This window comes from Galendromus occidentalis, unplaced genomic scaffold (genome assembly GCF_000255335.2).
Source record: "Galendromus occidentalis unplaced genomic scaffold, Mocc_1.1 scf7180000076357, whole genome shotgun sequence".
Lineage (NCBI taxonomy): Eukaryota > Metazoa > Arthropoda > Arachnida > Mesostigmata > Phytoseiidae > Galendromus > Galendromus occidentalis.
In genome coordinates this window covers 102,924-125,011 of record NW_003804346.1, presented here as the reverse complement: position 1 = coordinate 125,011, position 22,088 = coordinate 102,924, and positions in this window count along the sequence as shown.

The following is a 22,088-nucleotide window of genomic DNA, read 5'->3' as shown; positions in this document are numbered from 1 at the left end:
TGACCGGTCGAGGCGCTGCGGCGGGTACCGGCATCGGCGACGGACGGCGTCGACCGCGCCGGCGGCGGCAGCTTATAGGGAAAGCTTGTTCAACCTGTCCCGGCCATTAGGAGTGGCTTTCGAGTCGATATATCGACAGTCTGTTCTCTCAGCTGCCTGCCTGCCATCCAGTCAAACAGTCGCCCTCCATTCACTCGGTCGCTCCGTCCTCCGAACAGCCACCCGAAGAAGTTCGAATTCGAGAGCGGTACAGAGACGTCGAACAAGCTCGCTCGTAGCTACTCCGACTGCTTGGAGCGAGCTTCGATCGCGGACACTACGGTATCCGAGATGTTTATTCTCTCCTGAGGAGAAAAAAAGTAAATGTCTCTCCCGGAACCCCGCCGCATGGTCCTCCGGGGCGCATTCGCGTCCTGTCCCTCCTGCAGGATTTTTTCTCGGTCGCCTTTGTCGGCTCGGGGCACTCGTCTTTTTTATGTGTTGTATGTTTCTCCTCCAAGATCCTTGAACAACGGTCATCCAACTCCGCGGCGGAGGATCTCGGAATCGCGAGGCGCTCGCCACGCAATCGGTCGTGAATCCCACGTATTCGAACGAACGAGTTCTGAGAGGTTCCGTTTTTGGAGCGACCGTCATGCGCGATAAGTTGAGCATCGAACGGAACAGCTGATCGTTCGATCGACCAAATGACTGACCGACTGATGGACTGTCTCACGTTTGTACGGGGACAAGTTTGGCCGCCGAGCGCGAGGGAAAACTCTAGTCAAAGAGGCGTAGGAATAATCGTAGCATGTTGGGGTGGCGGAAGCGAGATTTTGCTACGAATGGAAGCGAGGATCTTTTTGGCGACAGCGAGAGAGGAAATATATCATCACGAGACGAACTCGGATGCTAATGATTCATGAGCAGTCACCCGTTCGGGTTTTCAATGCTCAGTAACTTAAGAACTCCCACACGAGCTGTCTCCTTGGGTCTATCACCGTTTCCTCTCGGTCGTCGACTATCGCTCGTACCGTTCGTGGAGTGGGGGAGAGGAGACGGAACAAGCATTAGTGCGTCCCGTCCATGCCTCGAATCCGAGTCCGCCAGCTAACTTTCCATGAGGAACACCGGAGAGCAATTATTGAAGCGGAATGAACATTTTTCAAGAGCCGCGGATGTAACGACTTTCCCTACGGGTTCAATCGTCCGCGAGGTCGGCTGGATTGCATGAAGCTGTTTCGATGAGCGGGGGATTCTTCCGAGAATTATTTGAGCGCGTCCGCCGCGACGGCTGCTCTCGATTCGCCCCCCTGCCGCAAAGTCTCCAGCACTCGAGATGTTCGAGGCTCGAAATTATAGGCTACGTCGATCCCGCGGAAACAGACACGATGTTTCACGTCCGCGACCACCGATTCCTGGAGATACTACGCAATATAACGTCTGACGAGTCGAATGATGTGGAAAACTACGTGAACGGAGACCGACCGACTGAGTGAGTGATAAGCCAGGCAGCATCAAATAGAACGCGAATTATTTCTCCTTGTCGTTCGAGGGAAGAGCTCCGGTACTAAAGGGGCGAGTAGCTGAGTGAGTGAGTAGACCGTGTAGGGAACAAGGGCTCCGGGGAAGTGTGGGGAAGAAACTCGCTCGCTCGCTCGCTCGCTCGGCTATCTAGCTGGCTGGCTGGTTGGCCGGTAGGCAGGCAGTCTAGCTCTCTATGGATGGAATGCAATATCCACTGGTCGTCGTCGTGTTCGACTCGGATGTCAGATGATGGAAGTCACTGTAAGTATTAGATAGAGCAGGAGACATGCGCTCAGAGGGAGAGAAAGGGACAGGAGGCTATGAAGGGAGAACTTGCGACCGTCTCAGCTTCAAGTTTCTTCTCATGAAACTCTTGCCATGGAAGACTATTCCCTTCTGGGGAGGAATAGCTCCGTCATCATTGAGCAGCTCATCGAGCTCGATTCGGAGGGGAAATTCCCGCCCCGCTCGCCGAGCGTTCGCTCGTGAGAATGCTGCCGTGATGTCTCAACGATGTCTTCCCAGTATGAGAGCGCTATGATACGCCGCCTCAAGTGTGGTACCCTTAGCGAGGGAAGGGTGAAGTTCTTGGGTGGCTCACTTCCGCTGAATCCCTTTTCTTCCCATCAATTCATCAACGCCTGCCCTCACCCATGTCACCATCCATGCGGCCAATAATTCTCCAGAGCTTGGCTGAGTCTATCTGTCCATCCATCCATCAATTCAGTGGTTGATCCGTGTCTTTTCATAGTCTCCCGTTTCGCTCCGGGCTAGCATGTCATATACTCTGTCACATGTAAATTAAATGTTCGTCTCTGCGTCGCTCCCTCCCACACCGTTGACACAATATTTCGGGACCGCTCCTCTGTGCCCCGGCGTCCTCGCCGCTGCCGCCGCCGCCGCTTCTCCCTCCTTGCCTCCTAAGACATAAAGGCGATGGCGATGACGATGGTGATGAATTGTCGCGATGAAGAGAACTCTCAGCTATTTTCGGATGCCGAATTTTTATGAAGAAAGGCCTGAGACGAGTTGGCTGCAAAAATGGAACTGACATGTTCTCGAACGAGCCTCGAAAACGCACATAAACACCGCTTCACGTACTACTTTATTCATCCGGGTCGTGGGATGAGTGCTCCTTGTCTCCTCCGCTGTTTATAGTCTACCGCCTCACCGGTTTATCCGGAGCAGCTAGTCAGTGAGACGGGCGGCGTTCTCGGGAGCGCTCCAGCATGGATGCGGAAAGAGAACAGCCTCACTGTACGGGTAGAAAACAGGCTACGGTTCTCCTAGGAGACAGACTCCTGAATGTATTCCCCGGAAAGTTATGTCCGGATCTTCGCGGACTGGAATGCCCCGAACCCGAAAAAAACATTAGAACCACGAGCACCAGAAAGCGGACGTTTCCCCCTTCAGGGGTCAAAGCAGCGTTCACGAATTGTGAGAAGAGCGTAGGGCTTCCATAGACTTCAAGGAGTGCGCATTCGATAATATTATCATTCCCTGCCTGCCTCCACGCCAATTTTCAGCAATCTATCCGTTCGGCCTAGAACCTGATCAGCGCCATAGAATTCGAGTTTCGCGGCGCCGTAGGTTACGCGTCCGTATTTGGCGTAGGAAGAAGTCGCCGCGGCAGGAATTCAGATCTCTGATCGAGCGACGTACTTCGTATGTGGCGTGAGAGTACGGTGTTTCCTGAGAACGGCTCTGTTCCGTAAATGGATTCGCTTCTTTGAGCCAGAAGAACAGAAGCGTTGGTCGTATTCCGGGAGAATCGATACTTGTCTTATTCAATTGCGCTCGAGTTGTTGAACCGGTGTCGCTGCTGTAAGCGGCCGTTGCTCTGAGGGTGTTATCTGCAGGCTATTCAGGCTCGTCCGGCCAGTCGGGTGCCATGCACTCGCTCGCTCGCTAACTCGCCAAATTCTTCCCCGTTCTTCCGAACGATTCTACGTGAGATCTTGTCTATTTCTCTGTTTCTCTGACTCCGACTAACCGGAAAACCGCTTCTTCGTTTGTTCGTCGGAGCTTCAAAGGGCTCGCTGGCTCTTTGGTATTCCGATCAGACGGCAGGAGTGTCGTTGTGAATGACGCCTAAACTCATTTTGTACCTGAGGACCCTGCGCACTCCTGCTAGGAACGAGGAAGCGGCCAGCGAGCAAACAACAAAAGAACTCGCTCATCCTTCCCTTGCTCGTTCATTCAGAATCCTTTGAAGGTCTTCTTCACTTTCTGGAGCCTCTGCCTTTGTCCTAGGAAACTTGTGAGCGTCGTGCGAATCTTTTTGTTTTGCGAGGTCCGGACTTCTAATGATTCGTTCTCGGCGGTCCCGCTGAGATGTGGAGTGCCACCATGTCATCGACTCGTTCCTCGCCTTCAAAGTTTTCCTAATCGCTAATATTCAGCCCGCGTGAAGATCGGTTCCAGCCCTCGAACAACCAAGGACGGTTTTTGCGTCTGATCGGTGGTCTCCTGGTGTCAGGGAAGGGGGAGAGGGGGTTGCCCTTCAAGGGAGCCGTTCCGGGGGGCTCCCGGCAACAATCGTTCAGACGCGAGCAACTAGCGAGATGAGCACGTGTGTTTGTGATGTTTACGGTCAGTGAAGCGCGAGCCGCCGAATGACGGCGACACGTATTGGTGGAAAAGTCATTGTTTCCCGAATTATTCGAGGGCACATTCCTGCTTGGCACCGCCTGATTCTCTGCCACTCGGGGAAAGACTTCAGCCTGTGGTTAGCCAGAGATAAGATAAGAACGAATAATTTGAGCCTCAGCTCTGAACTCTTCCACCAACGACGCAACGCGCGGTATTCGGACAAGATCGTTGGCATCTTACCTCATCAATCACCTCCGATTCGATGAATGATGATCAGGTGTGATTCCCCATCATGTCGCCGAGCTGAGTATAGTATCGATTGTGATTATTATCATAGTCATCAATTTGTGAAGTACGATCATCGAACCGTAGAAAGTTGCCCGAAGACGCGCCGAACAACACGCTGGGATCGATTCGTTCACGTCGTGATCCTTCATCAGCCGAGCAATCGTCTGGAAAACTCGCTCGAGCCTAGATGAGTTCCACAGAGCTCAGGAGCTAGCGCACTGTCCGAGTCCGGGGAGCCGACGCAGCGTTCGTTTGACGGTGGACCGGAGCTCGAGCATCTGCTGCGCCCGTCGAGTCGTCCGGCGGAGTGAGAATCTAATTTCCTTTCGGAATCTTTCCGTATTCCGTGAAGCGTGTCTATTGCTTGACAGCAAGACCTCGACCGTGACTCTACTGACGGCTCCGGCGAAGCATTAGCGGCAACAGTGCCGCTCTCAGTTGCAGCCTAATAACAGGAAATTTGTTCGAGATTAAAGGCAGCCCAGGACTTATCGGATGACGGCGGAGCCGACAACGATCGAGAAAATCAACGGAGAAACTGGGAAACGCGGGGGAAACATGCCCCGACATCTTCAGTCTCTACGTCATCGAGCTCTCCTCTTGAAACTGGGTATCTCACTCGCCGATAGCGATATCATACTGTTAGGATCCATTTGCCCACGTCCGTCCCCATGGACGCTGATGGATCCATCGCCGTCAATACCGACGTCAATTAGCTGTCTTTCAAATATTACCGATTTTCCGTCGATCGAAGTGGTCGAGAACGATGAATGGAATTTACGGACAGAGGACGACGCTGAGATGCGCATGATCGAGGGAAAAAAATACTATCTGACTAATAATTCGTGAGTCTCCGCAGAGATGATGACGGCGCTCCACCTGAACGTGAAGTGCGGATTCTGGCTGACAATGCTCGGAAACAGCGGGAACTGCCGAACTGATTCCAAGTTGGGGTGGAGCAGCTAGGAATAGACAGCAACGAATCATTTAATTAGTTTGCTGCCATTTCCGATCGTGGACGGTTGTTACGCACGAAACGGCCATACGAGCCAGCGGCTAGAGATCATGTTCGCGCAGCGGTCCGAACAAATGATACTCGCCGATATTCAATCAAGATCGAGTCAGCACAGCGTCGCAGTCAGAGAGAGGCCACGATTGTCGCTTTCCCCGAACCATGGGAGCGGCAGGGAATGATTTCGCTGTAGATCATTTCGATATCTCTGGGGTGATTCAATTCATCAATGACCATCGCGTGCAGAGGGACAGCGTTCCGAATCCCGGAGCCAGTTTTCACGCAGCGGATGCGATGCCAAGGAACCGAGTTTGCCGATGTCGGCGGAGGAGGAACTCTTGAGAGAGAATTAGCGAGACAGCATTTTCGGTCACTTCGTTCGCGAGGCGACCGCTCATTAAACTTGTTAATTGCTGGCGCGAAGGCGGCAAGCAGAGAGGCAGAATTTGCAAGTGGTGAATGGCGTGTGTTGTGGAGCCGATAGCCCGAGCACTGAACTTCGATGGCCGCGGCGTTGCTCGGTGTTGGAGCTTGCGATGCGAGTCTTTAGCGAGCGTAGTTAACAACAGTGCGCCGCTCGATGACCTTGGACGAGTTCGAACGCCCATTCGCTCGACATCAGCTGAATTGAAGACTTCGACGTCGAAGTTGCAGCCGCCCCGAGCGCTCATGAGGGATTCTTACTCGTTGATGATGGTGTAACAAAGTTAACGATCCTCGTATCATTCGTTATTCCTCAACCTCCCTCAGAGGAACTTCACTCTGGATCGCTGCGCGCACAGCAAAGGGAACCGGGATCTCGATCTTTTTCGTGATAGTCTCTTATGCGACGACGCCGACGACGACGACGACGAGAACGATGATGGTGCATGGCAAGTCACGCGAAAGCGATGCGCGAGACGGAGGAGAGGAAGAAAGACCGAGGAAAGCGACGAAGAAGGATCAGATGTCTCTCTTTCAAAAGAACTTCTTAAAAAGAGTTTTGTAGTCCGTTCGCTACTATTGCCGTCGCGAGAGCAGCCGCTACTTCTGCGACTACTGCTGCTGCTGCTATTGCCGCTTTGTAGAATCTCTTCCGTTGTTCGTGAAGAGGGCTGATAAACAACAACGACGGTGACGTCCCGGAGAAAAAACGAGGATCTCGTCCTCGTTGTTGTTGTCCGGCGGGAGCAACAGTGGCAGCAGAACGAAGACCGGAAGACTTGCTCATCGTCTTCGGGACATTGTAAAGCTAGAAATCAGGTCGCCTGTTGAGGCCAAGGCGAACGACCCTCGGAACGACGGCGGGAAGGGAGATCCATGGGCTCTCTATGATGCTATTTTTTTGCGACGATATTCTCTCTCGGTCGCGATGCGTCATCCTTGTACGGAGTAGCGCCTTCCGCAAGACGAGAGGCTTCTCGTTGCAGAGAATAAAAGGCTGACGCTCCGCAGAGGAATCGGAGACGGTCGGCGCCGACAGGGAGTTTGCGTGGTCAGTGTCCTCGTCATTCACGGCGCGGCGTTTCGTCGACGTCCGAGTCAACGAGACAGTGACTCGACGACTTCGTCCTCGGTCACGCAATTTCTGTGATTCAATGGATACATAGTTTGCCAAAGAAAGGAAGGACGGGAGGAAGGAAAAAGGGGAGAAAGAAAAGAAGAAACAAACGCAGAGACGGCGCGGGAAAAAAATTGCCACCCATTCGCTCGTCAACTTCTTTCCCCGGCGATCGCCAATGAAGAAATGCTTGCCGTCGAGCGAGCGTTCGAGAGGGCGTCGGGGAAGATGACGTTGCGCATCCGGAGAATGATTTCACAAAAATGTAAATTTCAGACTTGATCAGACATATTCCGGCCGAGATAACTCACTCGAAACAACATCGCATGGTGTTGTCGCAGACGGCAGCTGCGACTGCATCAAGAGAGATCGTTCTGATTCTTTTGGCTAGTCGCGCTCGTTCCGTCGAGCTCCCCGAAGTTTTTTTCGTCATCCGTCCCACGCTTTACTTCTTCCCCCGGGAAGCTTCGGCCGAGGCAACAATGACGAGCAAGGCCGTTGCGTTTCCGAATTCCGACTCGTTGTTTTGTTCCGAGTTAGCCTCAAGTTTTTTACATATTCCCCTCGTAATTTATCGTGCTCTCCTCGGGGAGAGGCCCGCGAAAGGGGCTGCGTTCCGCAATGAATCTGGTCCGCTGTTCGAGGGAATCAATTCAGACGAGCTCCGCTCGGAGTTGCACATGGTGCTGGAGTGCGCCGCGGGACCCGCGTTTGGATTCTTCTCCCAATAAGATGAAATCCGAGCGAAGCGAGAACGATTAGACGAATCGCTCTCTTCGTGCGTCTTGGCCCACTGCCAACAATTCCAGCTCTCAGCATCATTTCTTATCTGACCGTTCGCTTGTCTCCGCGGCCGAGGAACATTGTGTTCTTAGAATAGTAGGCGGTTGAGCAGTCCTGCGAGAGTCTCCTGGTGAGCCAACCCGCCCTGGAGCCTCAGCGGGAAAAACAGGGCCCGCAGGAAGAAGAGGCGCGCCGTACTCTGCGAAATCTAATGGAATTTCGCTGTCATCCTCGGTGCTACCTTAATGAGTGGCGGGAAGAAAGAGCTGGTAGAGATTTTTGCTGCAGTTGAACTTTCTTTCGGAAAGGCGGAGGGGAAAGGAGGAAGTAAAAACACTCTTGATGGAAGGCAGCCAACGACTGAATACCGACGACTGGAAAGTCTACCGACGCCAACGCGACGTACAAAACCGCCAGAGTCCCTCGCTTGAAAGATTCAAGGTAGCGGTTTCCTACGCTACGGTTTCGTGGTCAAGGCGTTCTCCGGCTTCTCATTTTCTCTGCTTGGATAATTCGCTCGTGAAAATGAATTCAATCCAGCTTACGAGAGCACCGAACTCTCCGCGTCATACATGAAACGATGCCAACCAGCAATCTTTCGAAACGGGATTGAGAGCTCGGAGAACGGATTCGGAAGCGCAGAACATACGGCAAATTGACTCTCCGTTCTGGCTGAACGCTGCCATTGTTCGCAGACGTGCATTTTTGTTGCAGTAGCGTCTCGCGTCTCTCTTCTTCTCTGATTCTTCCATCCACGCCTTTTGCGTCTCAAATCCCGCAATTCCTCCTCTGGCGCCCTCATCCCTCTCTCCCCTCTGGCGCTCTTATTCCTCTCTCTCCTCGTCCGCTCGCTGAACTTGATTCCTATCTCTTCGATCCCGCGACGCTTGTGGGCAACGAGCGGGAACATACATATGTTGTTCATTATTGTTATTATTATCAGTGTTCCTCCCATCGAGAGGGAGGAGAGAACGGTCCTCGCTTTACGGGACGCCGCTGGGACAGGAAGTCGACGCGAAGGAGAAAGAAAAGAAGCCGGTCCGCTCTGTTCGCCCGTCGACTGGCCGTGCTTAAAAATAGCTGTTCTGGTGGTGGTGCTGCTGCTGCTGTCGATGACATGGCATGGCGATAAAAGTAACGATAGCACCCGCCGAGGTGTTCTTCTTCTTCTTCTGCGAGGCGCACGAGAAGAACCACCGGCGGAAAACAGGCGGCTGAACAGGCTCTGGATGCGCGGAAAAAAAAACGCAGGAAAAAAGCGTGGCGGAGACGAAGGTGAAGAACAAGCCGGATAGAACCAACAACTTGGAGAGCAAGGCAAGGAGGAGAACAGCTCACTCTGCGGCAGCATTGGTCGCCCGATGTAAAAACTGCAGTTCCTCTCAAACCTAAACAATGTGCGGTGTTTGATTGCGACTGGACGGCGTTCTCGTGTTGAACGCCGCGCTCTTAATGAAATGCTACGTTTTTGTACGTAGTGAGCAGCAGTCCGCGCTCGACGGCAAGCGAGTCGCTTGCCAAGTTGCAGGATGGAGTCCTGTACCGCTCTGTGCGAGCGTGTCTTCATCAGACGTCTAATAAAGTACTACCGTCGAGAAATGAAGAGAAAAAAGGAGAAACATGAGCTTGTTGCACAATTGGCCTTGGCAGTAGCAACAACAAGTGCGGAGCGTTGATCACGGAGACGAGTAGGGGATTTTCTCCTCTTCAGGCGGAGCGTGAACTCATTTGACGTACTATTGGAGCCGACCGAGTCACTTGTCTCTGTTTTGGTCTCCGCATCGGCCGCGACGAATTCGCTCACCCATTCGAGAAGATGAGACAGATTGTCGACGCAAGCCGTTCCCTCGATAAAATGGAGTTTCGCTTGACTGCCTGATTTTGGAACTGAATAGAAATTATTGGCGTCTGTGTCGTCGGCGCCAGCGTTTTGTTCATCGAGTCTCTGAGGCGTCGCCGCTGTCGTCTGTCCCAACGACAGGAACGATCGGCGGACCGACGGAATTGTGAGACTCTGTTGAAGAATGAGTCAGCGGAAGGGGGAATAAAAAAATTAGTCGAGAGATCGGCGTTAGATGGACGGGAAGCGCAATCTCCCGAACGCGAGCGCTCGTGAAGGATAGCTCATCGAGATGTCAAATGGACGGCGGAGGCGACCGGCCAGTTCAGCCGGACCGAAGAAGATCGCTCGAGACTTGGACAGGAAATCTTTCCGCTCCCCATGTTGTAAGCGTGGTTCTTCTCAACATAATAATTGTTGTCGACGAACGAAATAGATTGACTGCTCTAAAGCCGGAGTCACGCTCCGTAGAATTTCCGCGTCATCACGGACAGCAGAGGACAAGTCTCCTCAACCGCATGAGCGTCGCCGGGGAACGCACTCGAGGCAGAATATTCGAGAAGTCGAGGAAGGACTCCTCCGCGCTGTGGAGACCCTTCCTCGACGATTCCCATGATGTGATCTTTCCATCCGAAATCGATGGAAGGGAAGCAGCTCGCGAAAAAGATGAATCGCCATGAACCGATGATAGAAGTGCCGTGGACCCGATTTATTTTAGCAGAATCATGAATATACAGTGTCTGAAACGATTTAATCGCTCACCGAGCTCCTCAGTCCTGCGACTGCCCGAGGCTCTCGGCAGCACAACAGCCGCGTTCACCTTTTCCAAACAATGATCACCGCGGACTCTTTGATTCAGCCGTTTTTCCTCTTCGATGACTGGCTCGTCGGCTGTTCGGCGGATTCCATGGTGACAGTGTTCAGGGCCGCTGGCGACTCATGCTCATGAGTGGCGGGAGAGAACGAGTCCTGGGGACTCAACCGAAAAAAAAAACTTGGTTGAATCCTCTCAGCTCACAACTGCCGTTTCACGACGGAGTCCCCGTTTTGCCGCCAGCTAGGCGGACAAGCAGCTGGTCGGCTGACAAGCGAGCTAGCTGGCAAGCGAGCAAGCAAGCAAGCAAGTCGTCTAGATAAAAAGCGATAATCAGCGGAAATTTACGCTTGCCTCCTAACCAAACAATGCCTGTCTTCGTGCGTGGGTTCGCATGTGTTTGTTTGCGACCCGGTTTGATTTGCTGCAGATGTCAGACGGGTCAGCAGTACGAACACGTCTGACAGCAGGTTAGTTTACCGAAGCCAGATCCAGTAGTCCCATCCTCCCGTAAGGTCACGAGGGCGACATTCGAGCCCATTCGCCGAGTCCGAGCGATTCTAATATTAAGCTGGCTAATTAAGACTGCTTCGTGTAGAATCTAGGCGGGGCCGCGAGATCATCTGAGAAACGATCTCGGTCATTCGCAGATTCGCCTTCTGCTCGCCGGAATTCTCGGGAAGAATTTTAGCGAACGAGAGAGAAACGAAGGAACAGTCGTCGGTGTGAGCATAGGCGGAGAGAATATCGAACCTTCGAATCGAATCGGAGCAACGGAAGTCGCTACCGCCTAATGCTCACTCTCGTCATCCACGCGGCTAGAAGACGTTGTATGAAACAGCTATGGGGGCGTCGGCGCTGTGTCCTGCTAATAAGCAGCAGCAGAAAGCGTATGGGGCTTCACGGACCCCGTCGTCAGACAGCGAGACCGTTTGAGCATGGAGCGGGAAGTATCCTCGATACTCGGACCAGAATTTTGGACTGCTAGTCACCACGAGGCAGAATAGCGACCTCCGCAAGGCAAGAAACTCGAAAATTTGACTTCGCGATAGGTGCGAAATCACCTGCCCTCACCGTGACAGCCATGCCCACCGAGTCCAGCTCCGCTGATCGAATCGACAGCCGCAATCGAGTAAATTCGGCACGATCGTTGTCTTGTCGGCTACTTTGGAACTCCACAGAAAATCGCCGAACTGTGGTCTTCTTCAACAGCGGTCGGACACGCAAGCCGCCAGCCTTGAAAACGTTGCAAGCAGGAACGGGCCTGGCGAAGGACCAGCTGAGAAACCAGTTGTGACTTCCGCTTCCGGCAAGGAGTGTGAGCAGTCCCGCAGGCAGGCGGCCGTATCGCCGTCTGGACGGAGCACTTTTGAACAAGCCAAGACTTTTGAAAGCGACAAAGAGGCTTTGACAGAACCATTGTTCTATTTCTCAGCCTACCGGGCTCCCAGACCAGCGCCGCGTGCGTTGCATCTTCGCCTGCCGTCGGCGTACATGAGTTCCTTGCGGGCGAGGGGGAGTAACTCTATCTCTACCTGCCTCAGACGCGAGGGACTCGCGGAAGAGTGGCAGAGTTCGCATCAGCATTTAGGAAGAAAAGTGCGGTGATCCTGATCCAATAGATGCGCGATACCAATTTACTTCTCTCGTTTACTGCCATTGGTGGTTCCGCGTCTGGCTGTGTTGTAGTAGTTGATCTAGTTGATATTCTTGTGACAACAGATCCGCCTCCTCTGTCCGGCCATAGTGAAGGGTGAGCGAGTGGGTGAGTGAATGAGTATGTTATCCAAGCCGTCTTCCCTCGGTGTGTCTGTCTATCTTTATCTTTTCCCTCTCTTTATCTCTCACCCGACGACGTCTAACAACCAAGAGGGCGTCAACATATTAGCATAACGGAATGACCAGTTGCCTCCTCCCTCTTTCGTTCCTCGTCTCCTGCTCATGACAATTCGACTACAACACCTCGCACGGCTCTGCCTTGCAATGATCGATCGACCGATCGACCGACTAATTGATCACACGAAAAAATACCATCTACCTGTCTGTTAGCGTTTCGCTAGAATGCCAGAGGGTTTCTGCCTCAATGTAAAGCGGTGGCCTCAACCGCATTTCGGCGCCCTGAGGGAGAGAGCTCCAACGGAATGAAACTTTCAGAAACAAACTCCAACGCACCGTATCTCGGTGAGTGGAAGGTCCGGGCGGACAATTTTCTCACGAGTCCCCCCCCCCCTCCAGAGCTCCTTGAGTCCCGAAACAGCTCCGAGTCTCCGAGAGATTCCTCGACCGTTGCGTCGGCCGGTCGGCCCTGGCACCAAAGGGAATGAAGTCGAGTGATGAGAGGAGAGAAAGATAGAAAGTTTCTTTATAGGGGCTGCCGATCATATCGATCGTCGCTGCCTAACGAAGATAAACAGCTGACTATCGTCGCTCACTGTGAGGACAGATCGAGCGACGGATTGTGAAACAAACATTTCAGAACAGACTCTGCCATTCCCCGCGCTGTACACTCCGTGGGATGCAGTCGACCATCGAGGAAAGGGAGAGTGACAAAAGACAGAACGGCAGCGGCATCGGTGACACCAGTTACAGCGGCCGAAGGGCGCCTATTTCTTCTCGGACGACCAGCTGTAAAGTCAGACAGATCGCTTGCCAATTTGGCGACTCTGATTTTTCTTCGTTAAACATCGAGAGCCGCTCCGACCAAAGTTCTTTCCTCCGCCCTTCAGGGAGGATTCGATGCCACTTATGGCCGGCCCGCCGACCGGCCGGTCGGCTGACTGACTGGCTCACTGCTTGCGCAGCCAAGCGACCGACTGCGTTTCTCACTTTTCTTCTTTCGTTTCTCGTCTTTGTCTTCGTTTTGTCGGTCATCGTCTCGGATGTCGTGCTCCATTTTCTCCCACGGTCAGCACAGTTTTCGATTGACTCATAAAGATCCACATAAAGTCCCGCTGGAGAGGAGCCATGAAACGGGCAGGCGAGCGATGATCCCGGGCGATTCACGATAAGGGTTTTCCGCGAGGTCCATCGAGATTCCGCATTTATCCGTCACGGTTTCTCCTCCTGGAACGAAGAAGAACTACCTTCGTTTTTTCCATCATATTTCACAGAGTATTCACGGAGGGGGAGTCGGACCCCCGAGCGAGTTGTCCCGACACCGGGAGTCCGAAGAGAGGATTCAAACGTCGATGATGTCGAGCTGCGAGAAAAACCGCGTAGGAGATCTGCAGAAACAATTCACTGTGGATGAGCCTTCCCCGCATAGAGTTAGTCTAGCTGAAGTACGTCGAGGACTATTTGCGCCGAGGAGGTCCGAAATGCAAATGCGAGGCTCGACGCTCGTCCTGCGGCCGGCGCTCTCTGAGATGCCGTTATCATGAGGACCGCTATACCAAGCAACCATATCCATGAGCTCCGGGGGAGCTCCGGCTCCATCTCTGAGCTCTCCTTCCTTTTTCTCACGGTAGTTTTCGTCACTGTCCTCGACTTTCATCCTTACGTCCCACTCCTCCACTGTTTCGTCGACCTATCCACGCCCCGAACACGCGAGCCGCTGACTTGCGCGTCTCAGTGGGGGAGAGAGAAGAGAATGACTCTTTTATGTTCGGTCCACCATACGCTCCACAGTCTGCCTCGGCGAAGCAGTCGCGAAAATTTTCTTCCCGATGTGCGTAATCCATCCGCAAGTTACGCGTGAGGGGAAAAAACACCGTTGAGGGAACATAACCTGTGGCACAAGCATCCCGTCCGGGAGCCAGCGAATCGACGACCCGGGAGCAGACCTTAAGCATGTTCACCTCGGAGCTCCTTTTTCGAGAGGTTTTAGGTCATCGCACCGTGGCGTCAGGTGGTGGGAATTCCGCTGCTGCTTCCGCCTCAGATTGCGGCCCTGATCGCGGGGCTCAACCGGAAGCGCAGGAGATCAGGCTGACGGTTGCTCGTTCACGCCTTGAATTAGTTCCATGAATGGTTCACAGCTGCCATATTGCGAAAGACAATCGGTGGGTCGAGGGAATACGCCGGCCACGCCGGGACGATGGTCAGTGCAGAGGAATGGCGCCCATCCTTGAATCCATCGGCTCTGATCGGACCGATGCTGGCACGGGCGCTATCTCCGTTCCTGACGAGAAGGATCCAGCGGAGCCGTGAAGGGCTCCTGCTACTGCTACCACGACCGGCACCGCCGCCGTCTCCGGAGTAGAAGGGCCCGCTTTGAGTGGAGGGGCGTTTTATTGGCAGACCGCTCAATGATCAAAACTGCCATCCGAGTCACTGGGCGAATCTCTCTCTACTGGCGCGAAAATGTCCTTCTCCGTCGTCGTCATTTTCCGATGGCGCGCAACTTGTCGCCCGCTCGCTCTCTCGAAATCATTGTGAATCGACGTCCCGCTGGCATCAGACGATCAGAACCGGGCGTACAGCTCACGACGTCGAGGGCTGCTCCTGTTTCTTTTCTCCATTCGTTCGTTCGAATCTTCTCCGGAAGAACACGACGACCGCGTTGGACGACTCTTGCTTAAATCTATTTGACATGGAACAAATGGCGATTTGCTCGAAGGGAAGAAAGATTCTTCAGAGAGCCTTTCCCTTTCGATGTCTTGTTCTTGCAACTGGCTGGATGGTCGGCCTCTACTACGTTCGCTCGTCCGTCCGTTCTTGTAGTCGGATGGACGAACAGACGCTTGGGCGTTGTTTTCGTTTTCCGATTCATGCCTTCTTCCCCATGAAATTCCTCCCACCGTGTCTTCGAGGCTATGCGATGCAATTACCTTTTTCGGAACAATTCTCGGAACCACAGATTCGGGAATGAGCTTTTCGGGAACGGAGGGAACTTCCATGCCGCGAATTACGTTAATGAGCACCCAGGTCGCTGTATAAACAATAATGATTCATAGTAATGAGTGATAACAGGGGATTCCCTGGGAAATTCCCGCGGACATCTCGGTTATGGATTTCTGCTCTTCGTTCGCTTGCCTGATCTGTGGGAACCTCCATCGGAAGCGGGTTACTCTTCGAAAAAATTATCGAGCCACCGACAACAAGCATGGTCCATCGTCGGATCGTAAAGATTTCGAGAACGCGTTTTATAGACCGCGATGCTCTTCTTCAGAGCTCTCTTGGTTCCTCGCTGGCGGTCTCGAATCTTTGTGTGTTCGTCCCTCGGTCGATGCTTCGCTCGGTCCCTCGATCGATCGGGTGGAGTCCTTTGGTGCGGCCGCTGCCGTTGTTCATCCTTAGCGGGAGAAGCGAGGCTCCGAGCGAACAAGCGTTCGAAGTTGTTATTGTTAAGAATAATGACGCGGACCAGCAAGCCTGCGAGCCCGTTTGTTCTTCGGCTCACTTATTAAGGGACGAGGGGCGGCTAACGCGTTAGACAGAGAGGCCACGCGGGCGGACCCGGCAGCTGACTGCGAGTAAGAAGCCAAAGGGATCCCGGCGCCAGCAACGGGAGCGCCCAAGGGCCCCGAAGACGAGGGGCTTCGATTTTTGTCGAAGACTCCCCAGTCTCATGAAGAAGGAAGAGAATGCCTCGAACGGCTTGCCATACTTGATGGGATATCAATGGGAGTACTCGCCTCCTTTTTATCCGCCCCGCTTCCCGCTTGTGGGCCAGCTCGCGTGCCTCACTTCGGCCTGCCAAGGTTTGTGCAGAGTTCGGTGGGCGCGGGGGCGGTAGTCGCGGTAGTTTCGACGGACGGGCGGCCGAGCAGGCGGACGAGCGGGCGGGCCGGATGAGCGGGATTTGATAAAACGACGCTCGCGACGTCGATTTCCCTCTCCGGCGGGAGTCAGCCAGCTAGACGTGGCCGGGGTCGGGGGCTTGCTGGGAATCAGGAGCCGAGCCAGGACCGAGAGTCGGGACAAGACGCGGTACGGGATCGACCTAAGTCACTTGTTGGATGGGAGCAGCGGCAGCCGCCGAGGGTGGATCAGCGGATCCATCCCACTTGCGGAACTTCGCGCGCAGCAAAAATGAAACCCTCGAAACTTTGGGATCTCTCTCCCTGTAGCTCGGTCGAACGAAAATCTTCCCGCTTGATTTTGCCGCCGACTCCGCTCTGCTTGCTGAGTGGTCTTTTTCTTCTTCTTGTTGAGCCAATATCAGTCTCCTCGATTTCAAGGATTACCCCTCGTAGCGGAGCTGCCTATGAATGTGAGGGGGATTTTCTTCACGCGACCCTAGACTGCTTTTGCGTGCCGCTTTCTTCGACTGCACTTCTCCGCTGTAGTTGGGGTTGCTCTCTGACTGAGACGAGACCTTAAGGATGCCTCGTGGAATCAACGGCTTGTTGAAAAAGCTAAGCCGCTTGGAGGACGATGTTCGGGGGTCGTTGCGCCACGAAAAGGAACTCGGAGGAGCAGCTATGTCCCCGGAATGGCTTTTTGGGAAGAGTGCCGGGGACACCCCCGATCGCTCTACCGGATGCTCGGGCGCGAACTGTTTCAGCTACAGACCCCGGGAATCAAGCTCGCGCCGAGTTTCAGGAGCTCGTTGCTGAATCCTTTGCGCGGAAGAATAAGAATAGGTGGAAAGCCTGCTACGCAGTCGTGATCTGTATTCCCCTCACTCATTTTCGGTAGGTCCTCTTCTGCACCGTTTCTGATTGGTGATCTCTCCGGAGCCTAAGGTTCGGATCGAGCCATTTTTTCGAGTCATTTTTGCCTCATGTCGTTCTCCCGTCATCGTTCGACAATCCGTCAATTCGACCATTCATCGAGGTAATCTGCAGAGGCACCAATATTTCGATATCGAATAAATTATAGCTCGTTCATTGTTAATCTCGGTCATCTACTCTAGCCGCACGTAACAGCTCAGTCTGGTCTGACACGATTACCGGCACTGGATAAAGCCACGGACCACCATTGCACATATTTGGCTAGCTAGCCGAACTCTGATTCGGTGTATCGTCGGAAACCTATGAAAGCGGACCAGTATGGTTATTTTCGGGGGATCCTCTCGAATCCTTCGTATCCTCCTCATGTCCTTCTCAGATTTCATCCGGATGCGGGGATCTCGATCTGTGCTAAGCTCTCGGAATAGAGACATCTTTCCCGAAGCCTCGACGAGATGTAGGAGCCAAAGAGGAATTTCGAATTTGGCTCCGCTTTTGGAATTGCTCCGGATCTAATCCCCTACGTGATTCGCTTAGGAAGGCGACGATCGACCGGGTGTGGAGTCAGTCAGCCCCGATTCGGTCGGAACGATGCGTGCCGGGGCATGCCTCATATGCGGCAATGACGCGGAACATTCCTGAAAATGAGTACGACTGCTCCATTGAGATCTCTCCGATTGCGGGAACGGTCTGCGTTTTAGTTCCGGTAGCCCACGTACCGATTCCCTGTGAATGTTGCCCCTCGCAAAGCAACATTCTCCACAACAAATCACAAAAATGGAATGATTCGCCCCCCCGTCGACGCGATACACAGGTCGCGTCATGTCCACGTAAGCGAGGCTCCGATTATTTCGTTTTTTTGTTCATGCCCAGTATCGATCGCCTCCGGGACTACATATACACGATAATCTGATTCTGGTGATCGAGGTCACGCGTTATTGGAAATCCTTCGACTTCATTCACTCGAAAACTCCGACTCCAGCTCGCTGGACGCCTGCCAGGGCTGCTGCGTACCTCATCATGACTCTTTCGCCTTTCAATGCGAGTGTTGTAACCGAGCACGAACGACTTCCGCGATATTCTCACGCTATCGCGAGAATCTTTTCCGTCGTTACGAGATGAACGAGCCCCGCACCCAGTCAGCTCGGAGTCGAGGGCTCGCTGCACAAACCATAAGAGCACGCTGCTGGGCGCAACAGTAAATGAAGTGCACTCCTTGGTCTGTCGCCGGCTAGTTGTTATCTCGGAATGCGGCTGTTCGGTGGCCTGGACCGAATCCTGTTTCGGAGAACGCTGAGGACAGGGTCTGGCTCTGCATGAATGCCACCCGCAAAAGAATGTTCCGCCCACGAAATTCAAGCGTCTGCTGGTTTTCTGCTTTGTTCACTACTTGCTGACTGTAGCGAACCACGGCCTGGTCGGATTTTCCCGACTTCCTTGAGCGTACAGCCGTCCGACGATATCCTCGCTTCGACCTTGCCTATAAATTCGACGCAACGCGCGAGAAGAGCCGAGAGAAGGGGAAAAACCTGCGAGTTCGAAGGGGAAGGATTTGGACATCGCGAAAGCGGGATTCAGACGTCTCTTCGTGATACCCAGGCGGGCCTAGAGCTTCTTCGGCAGGACGCAGGGGCTGTCGCTCTAGGAGCGCCATCGGCCAACCGTCCGTCTACTCGGAAGACTCCCGTTATTCTGCCCGTCTGCGGACGATCGTTTGGTCAAATCGAGTTATTGCGCAAGAAGAACAAAAAGCGAAGATACCACGAGCTGATTGTATCGATGAGCGTAACTTCATTCGAGCTCCTCCGGAGCTTCACTAGCTCTACAGTCGGTCGCGCTAACACGCTTATGGCGCCGCGTCCGTTGGGCGGCGGCATCAGGCACGTAAGACCATTGGGACGAAGAGAGCGGAAGAGAGGGATCGGGAGGAAAATCAGGGAGAGCGACGGTAGAGGCGCCGCTCTGAAACTTTTTCCATGCCCTCGAAGCGCACTTTCACTTTCTATTAGGATTCCCTCTATCAGAGAACAAGCGAGCGGTGCGGGGATGGTGACGACCGCGACGTCGAAGGCCAGGACACCGAATTCTCTCCCGAATCGATGCCCGGGCTCGGAGTTGATCGCCGACGCTTGAACTTTTCCATACGATCTTGTTGTCGACCCCGATTCCATCTCACGGCTCGACGAACTTCCGTTCATATTCGGAATTCATGCAGGACGCCAGGTATCAGAGGGCCGGGGACAAAAGGAGTGATGCAAGAGAGGACAATGACAAGCGGGGAGACGCACAGACCTAAAGCATCCGGGAGGATCCTGCGAAGCTTGACTTCAATGAAACAGAACCAGAGAACTCGAAGGCCGCGGGAGCTCGCTCGGCTAGCCAGGAAGCCATCCGACAAGCGACCGATGGTATCAATGGGGATTATTTGAGATTACTCGTCTCCATCGATTCTCCGAATGCCTGGAGGTGGGAGCAACCACCTACATTGCCGATCCCGCCTCGGTGCGTCGCTTGATCGCTATCGATATTTTTTGTACCCTCCGGAACTCTCATTCAGGGAAGTCGCTGAACATCGGAAAGTGAGCCTCCACAATTATTCGATTAGCGCGGAATTCCAGAGAAGCAAGCTCGAACGGCGCACCTGAACGAGCCCGCGAATGAGCGAGGGCGCGGCTCGAAATGATGTCCTCGACAAGCTTCATCCGCTTGATCCGATCAATCCTCTTCCGCTCCCTCCGCTGTTGATTCTGCCTGAGGTCTCTGCGGTAATTTTCCCTTCCGAGCGATAATTTCCGCGAGTTCTCGTCATCAATTCCTGAGCTGTTGCCCCTCCCCCTCGTTCTGTCTGCTAGTTCCGCATCGATTCGTCTGGCACAAAAGAACAACAGCCGTGTTCGTCTAGGGAAGAGGAAATCCCGGTGCTCGGTCAAAATCTGGATCCCGGGCGAGCAGCGGGCAAGGCGGATCATGGGATCGAGTCAGTGATTAAAAAATAAGCGCATGGATTCTAGTGTTGCGAACATGTTATTCGGGGATTCCATCGGTTAATGGCGGGGCATCGTCACTCGACGAATCTCGGCCGTGGGAAACGAGTTATCGCTTTCATTCGATGCGTCGCTCTCGCCTCATCGTCCCGTGTGTTGTTTTTCGCGTGAACGAGGATCTCCGTTTTTCGTCGTCATGTCCCCTCGTGGCGGTCGTCGTGGCTCTAGGGTCGACGTTGTTGTGGAGAGTGTCCCTACTGCTGCTACTCTTGTTGTTGGCGTTGTCGTCATCGTTGTCGTCAAGTGCTTCCTGGTCTTTTGAGCCACATCCGCTCCTGGGGATTTGACACCCCGAGCACGTAGCCTCGTCCTCCCGTAACGTTTCGTATACGGCAACGGTGAGTTTGGCGTCAACGACAGGAACATTGACTACTAAGTCGGGCGTCAAAATTCCCTAGAAGGGCTCGGGGCTCTCACGACTCGAGCAGAAGGTTTGGATCGGTTCGGAAATTTGGGTATTCACGGTGCAACCCGCCTGATTTCAGAACCCGCTCCGTATTTCGTTCGCGCTCTTTGGAGACTTCACGATGAAGTTGATTTCAGTTTTGTCTGTCGAATTTCGACTAAGCCGTTTCGGCCTTGATCCATTCGCGGGATCCCGCTATGGGCCTTCCGTCTTGTGCGGCCGCGCTCCTTCGATGGTGGTTGGGACGTCAGACCGCGGCCAAAACATTCATTTGGAGGGGGACACGCTTTCGAAAATTAAGATTCGGCGTGGCCTCGTCCGGAGATGAGGGAATTTCTGAATTCGACGAGCCACAGAGCTCTCCCTGCCTACGTCTCCGAGGATGAACGACTCGCCTCCTATGGACTGCTTTTTTCCTACCCTCCGCGCCCGCTTGAAGTCGAAGATGGCGAGAGTATCCATTTCCGCGGTAACATTCAGTACTTCCCAACGAATGTCGGAGTAAAACAGAAACTATGCACTCGGCTCGGTATTGATCGTCGAGTCGACTGCGGCGGCCAACGGATCTACGTCGCGTCCTTGAGTTCTGAAAAGTCCTCTCATGTCAGGGGCGACGTACCGATACGTCAGCCGACTTGAGGTTCCGACTCGCACGTTCCTCGGTAGGTCCTCGCTGAAGGTCTCGGTGTCATTCTCGCTATTTCGGACAGACTGTCGTCGTACAAATCGTTTCTCAATGTATCTGCCTTCCCGGTGAAGGAAAAAGTGTCCGTCCGCTCATTCGTCTGTCAGGCAGGCAGTCAGTCAGTCGGTTCCAAATGTTCTCATCTGTAGGTTGGTTTATCCTTCTTTTGTTCTTTTCCCGTTGTCCTGGCGGAGCCTTCTTCTCCGTTTTCGCCTTCCGTCTCTTCAACGAAGAATGAGCGACAGGAACGAACGAACAGGCAGCCAGGACAGGCAACGCAAGCGGTTTGAAGAGAAGCGATGCTTTCATCAATCTTTCGAAATGAAAGCTACTGTCCTGACCACCAACGGCAGCCGCGGCGGTCGCTCCGGCGAGACCGGGAGCCCAAAGAGAACCCGGTTATTTTTTTCTCTTCAACGAGTTTCCTTCGTTGGCGTCAGGATACTTTGCCTCGAGTTGCTGCCCTCGAGTTTTTCTTTGTGTCCTTCGAACGGCCTTCTTCCATCCGTCCGTGCCCAAATGGGGTAGTTGAATATTGATGACGTACAATCTAGAAACATTGGTCGCAGATCCCTACAGCGGATAGAAACGGAGAAAAACGTCATTAAACCCACGGGCGCGCTCCAGCTTCCGGTGATCCCGTTGCGGGTCCGGCTCGAATCTTGAACCGATAAAGTGAATTTCTGAAGAGCGTCGGCAGGAAGCGAAGATTCCTCCTGGGATTCCCGCCGATGACGGCGATCTCCGAAGGACAGCTGAATGAAGCACCACGTGAGCGATTTCCTATAAGTCCACGGCGTCTGGACCTTCTATTTAGGAATCCTTCGAACCAGAGGCGACTCCACCGATATATGCGCCGTGGAACCGAATGCGTTTTTCCTACCTCCCGACTTCAGTACTATCTCGACCAGCTCCGCCAAGCGGGTCAGAATCGATGGAAACCCGCCCAATGGCAGTCGTGACA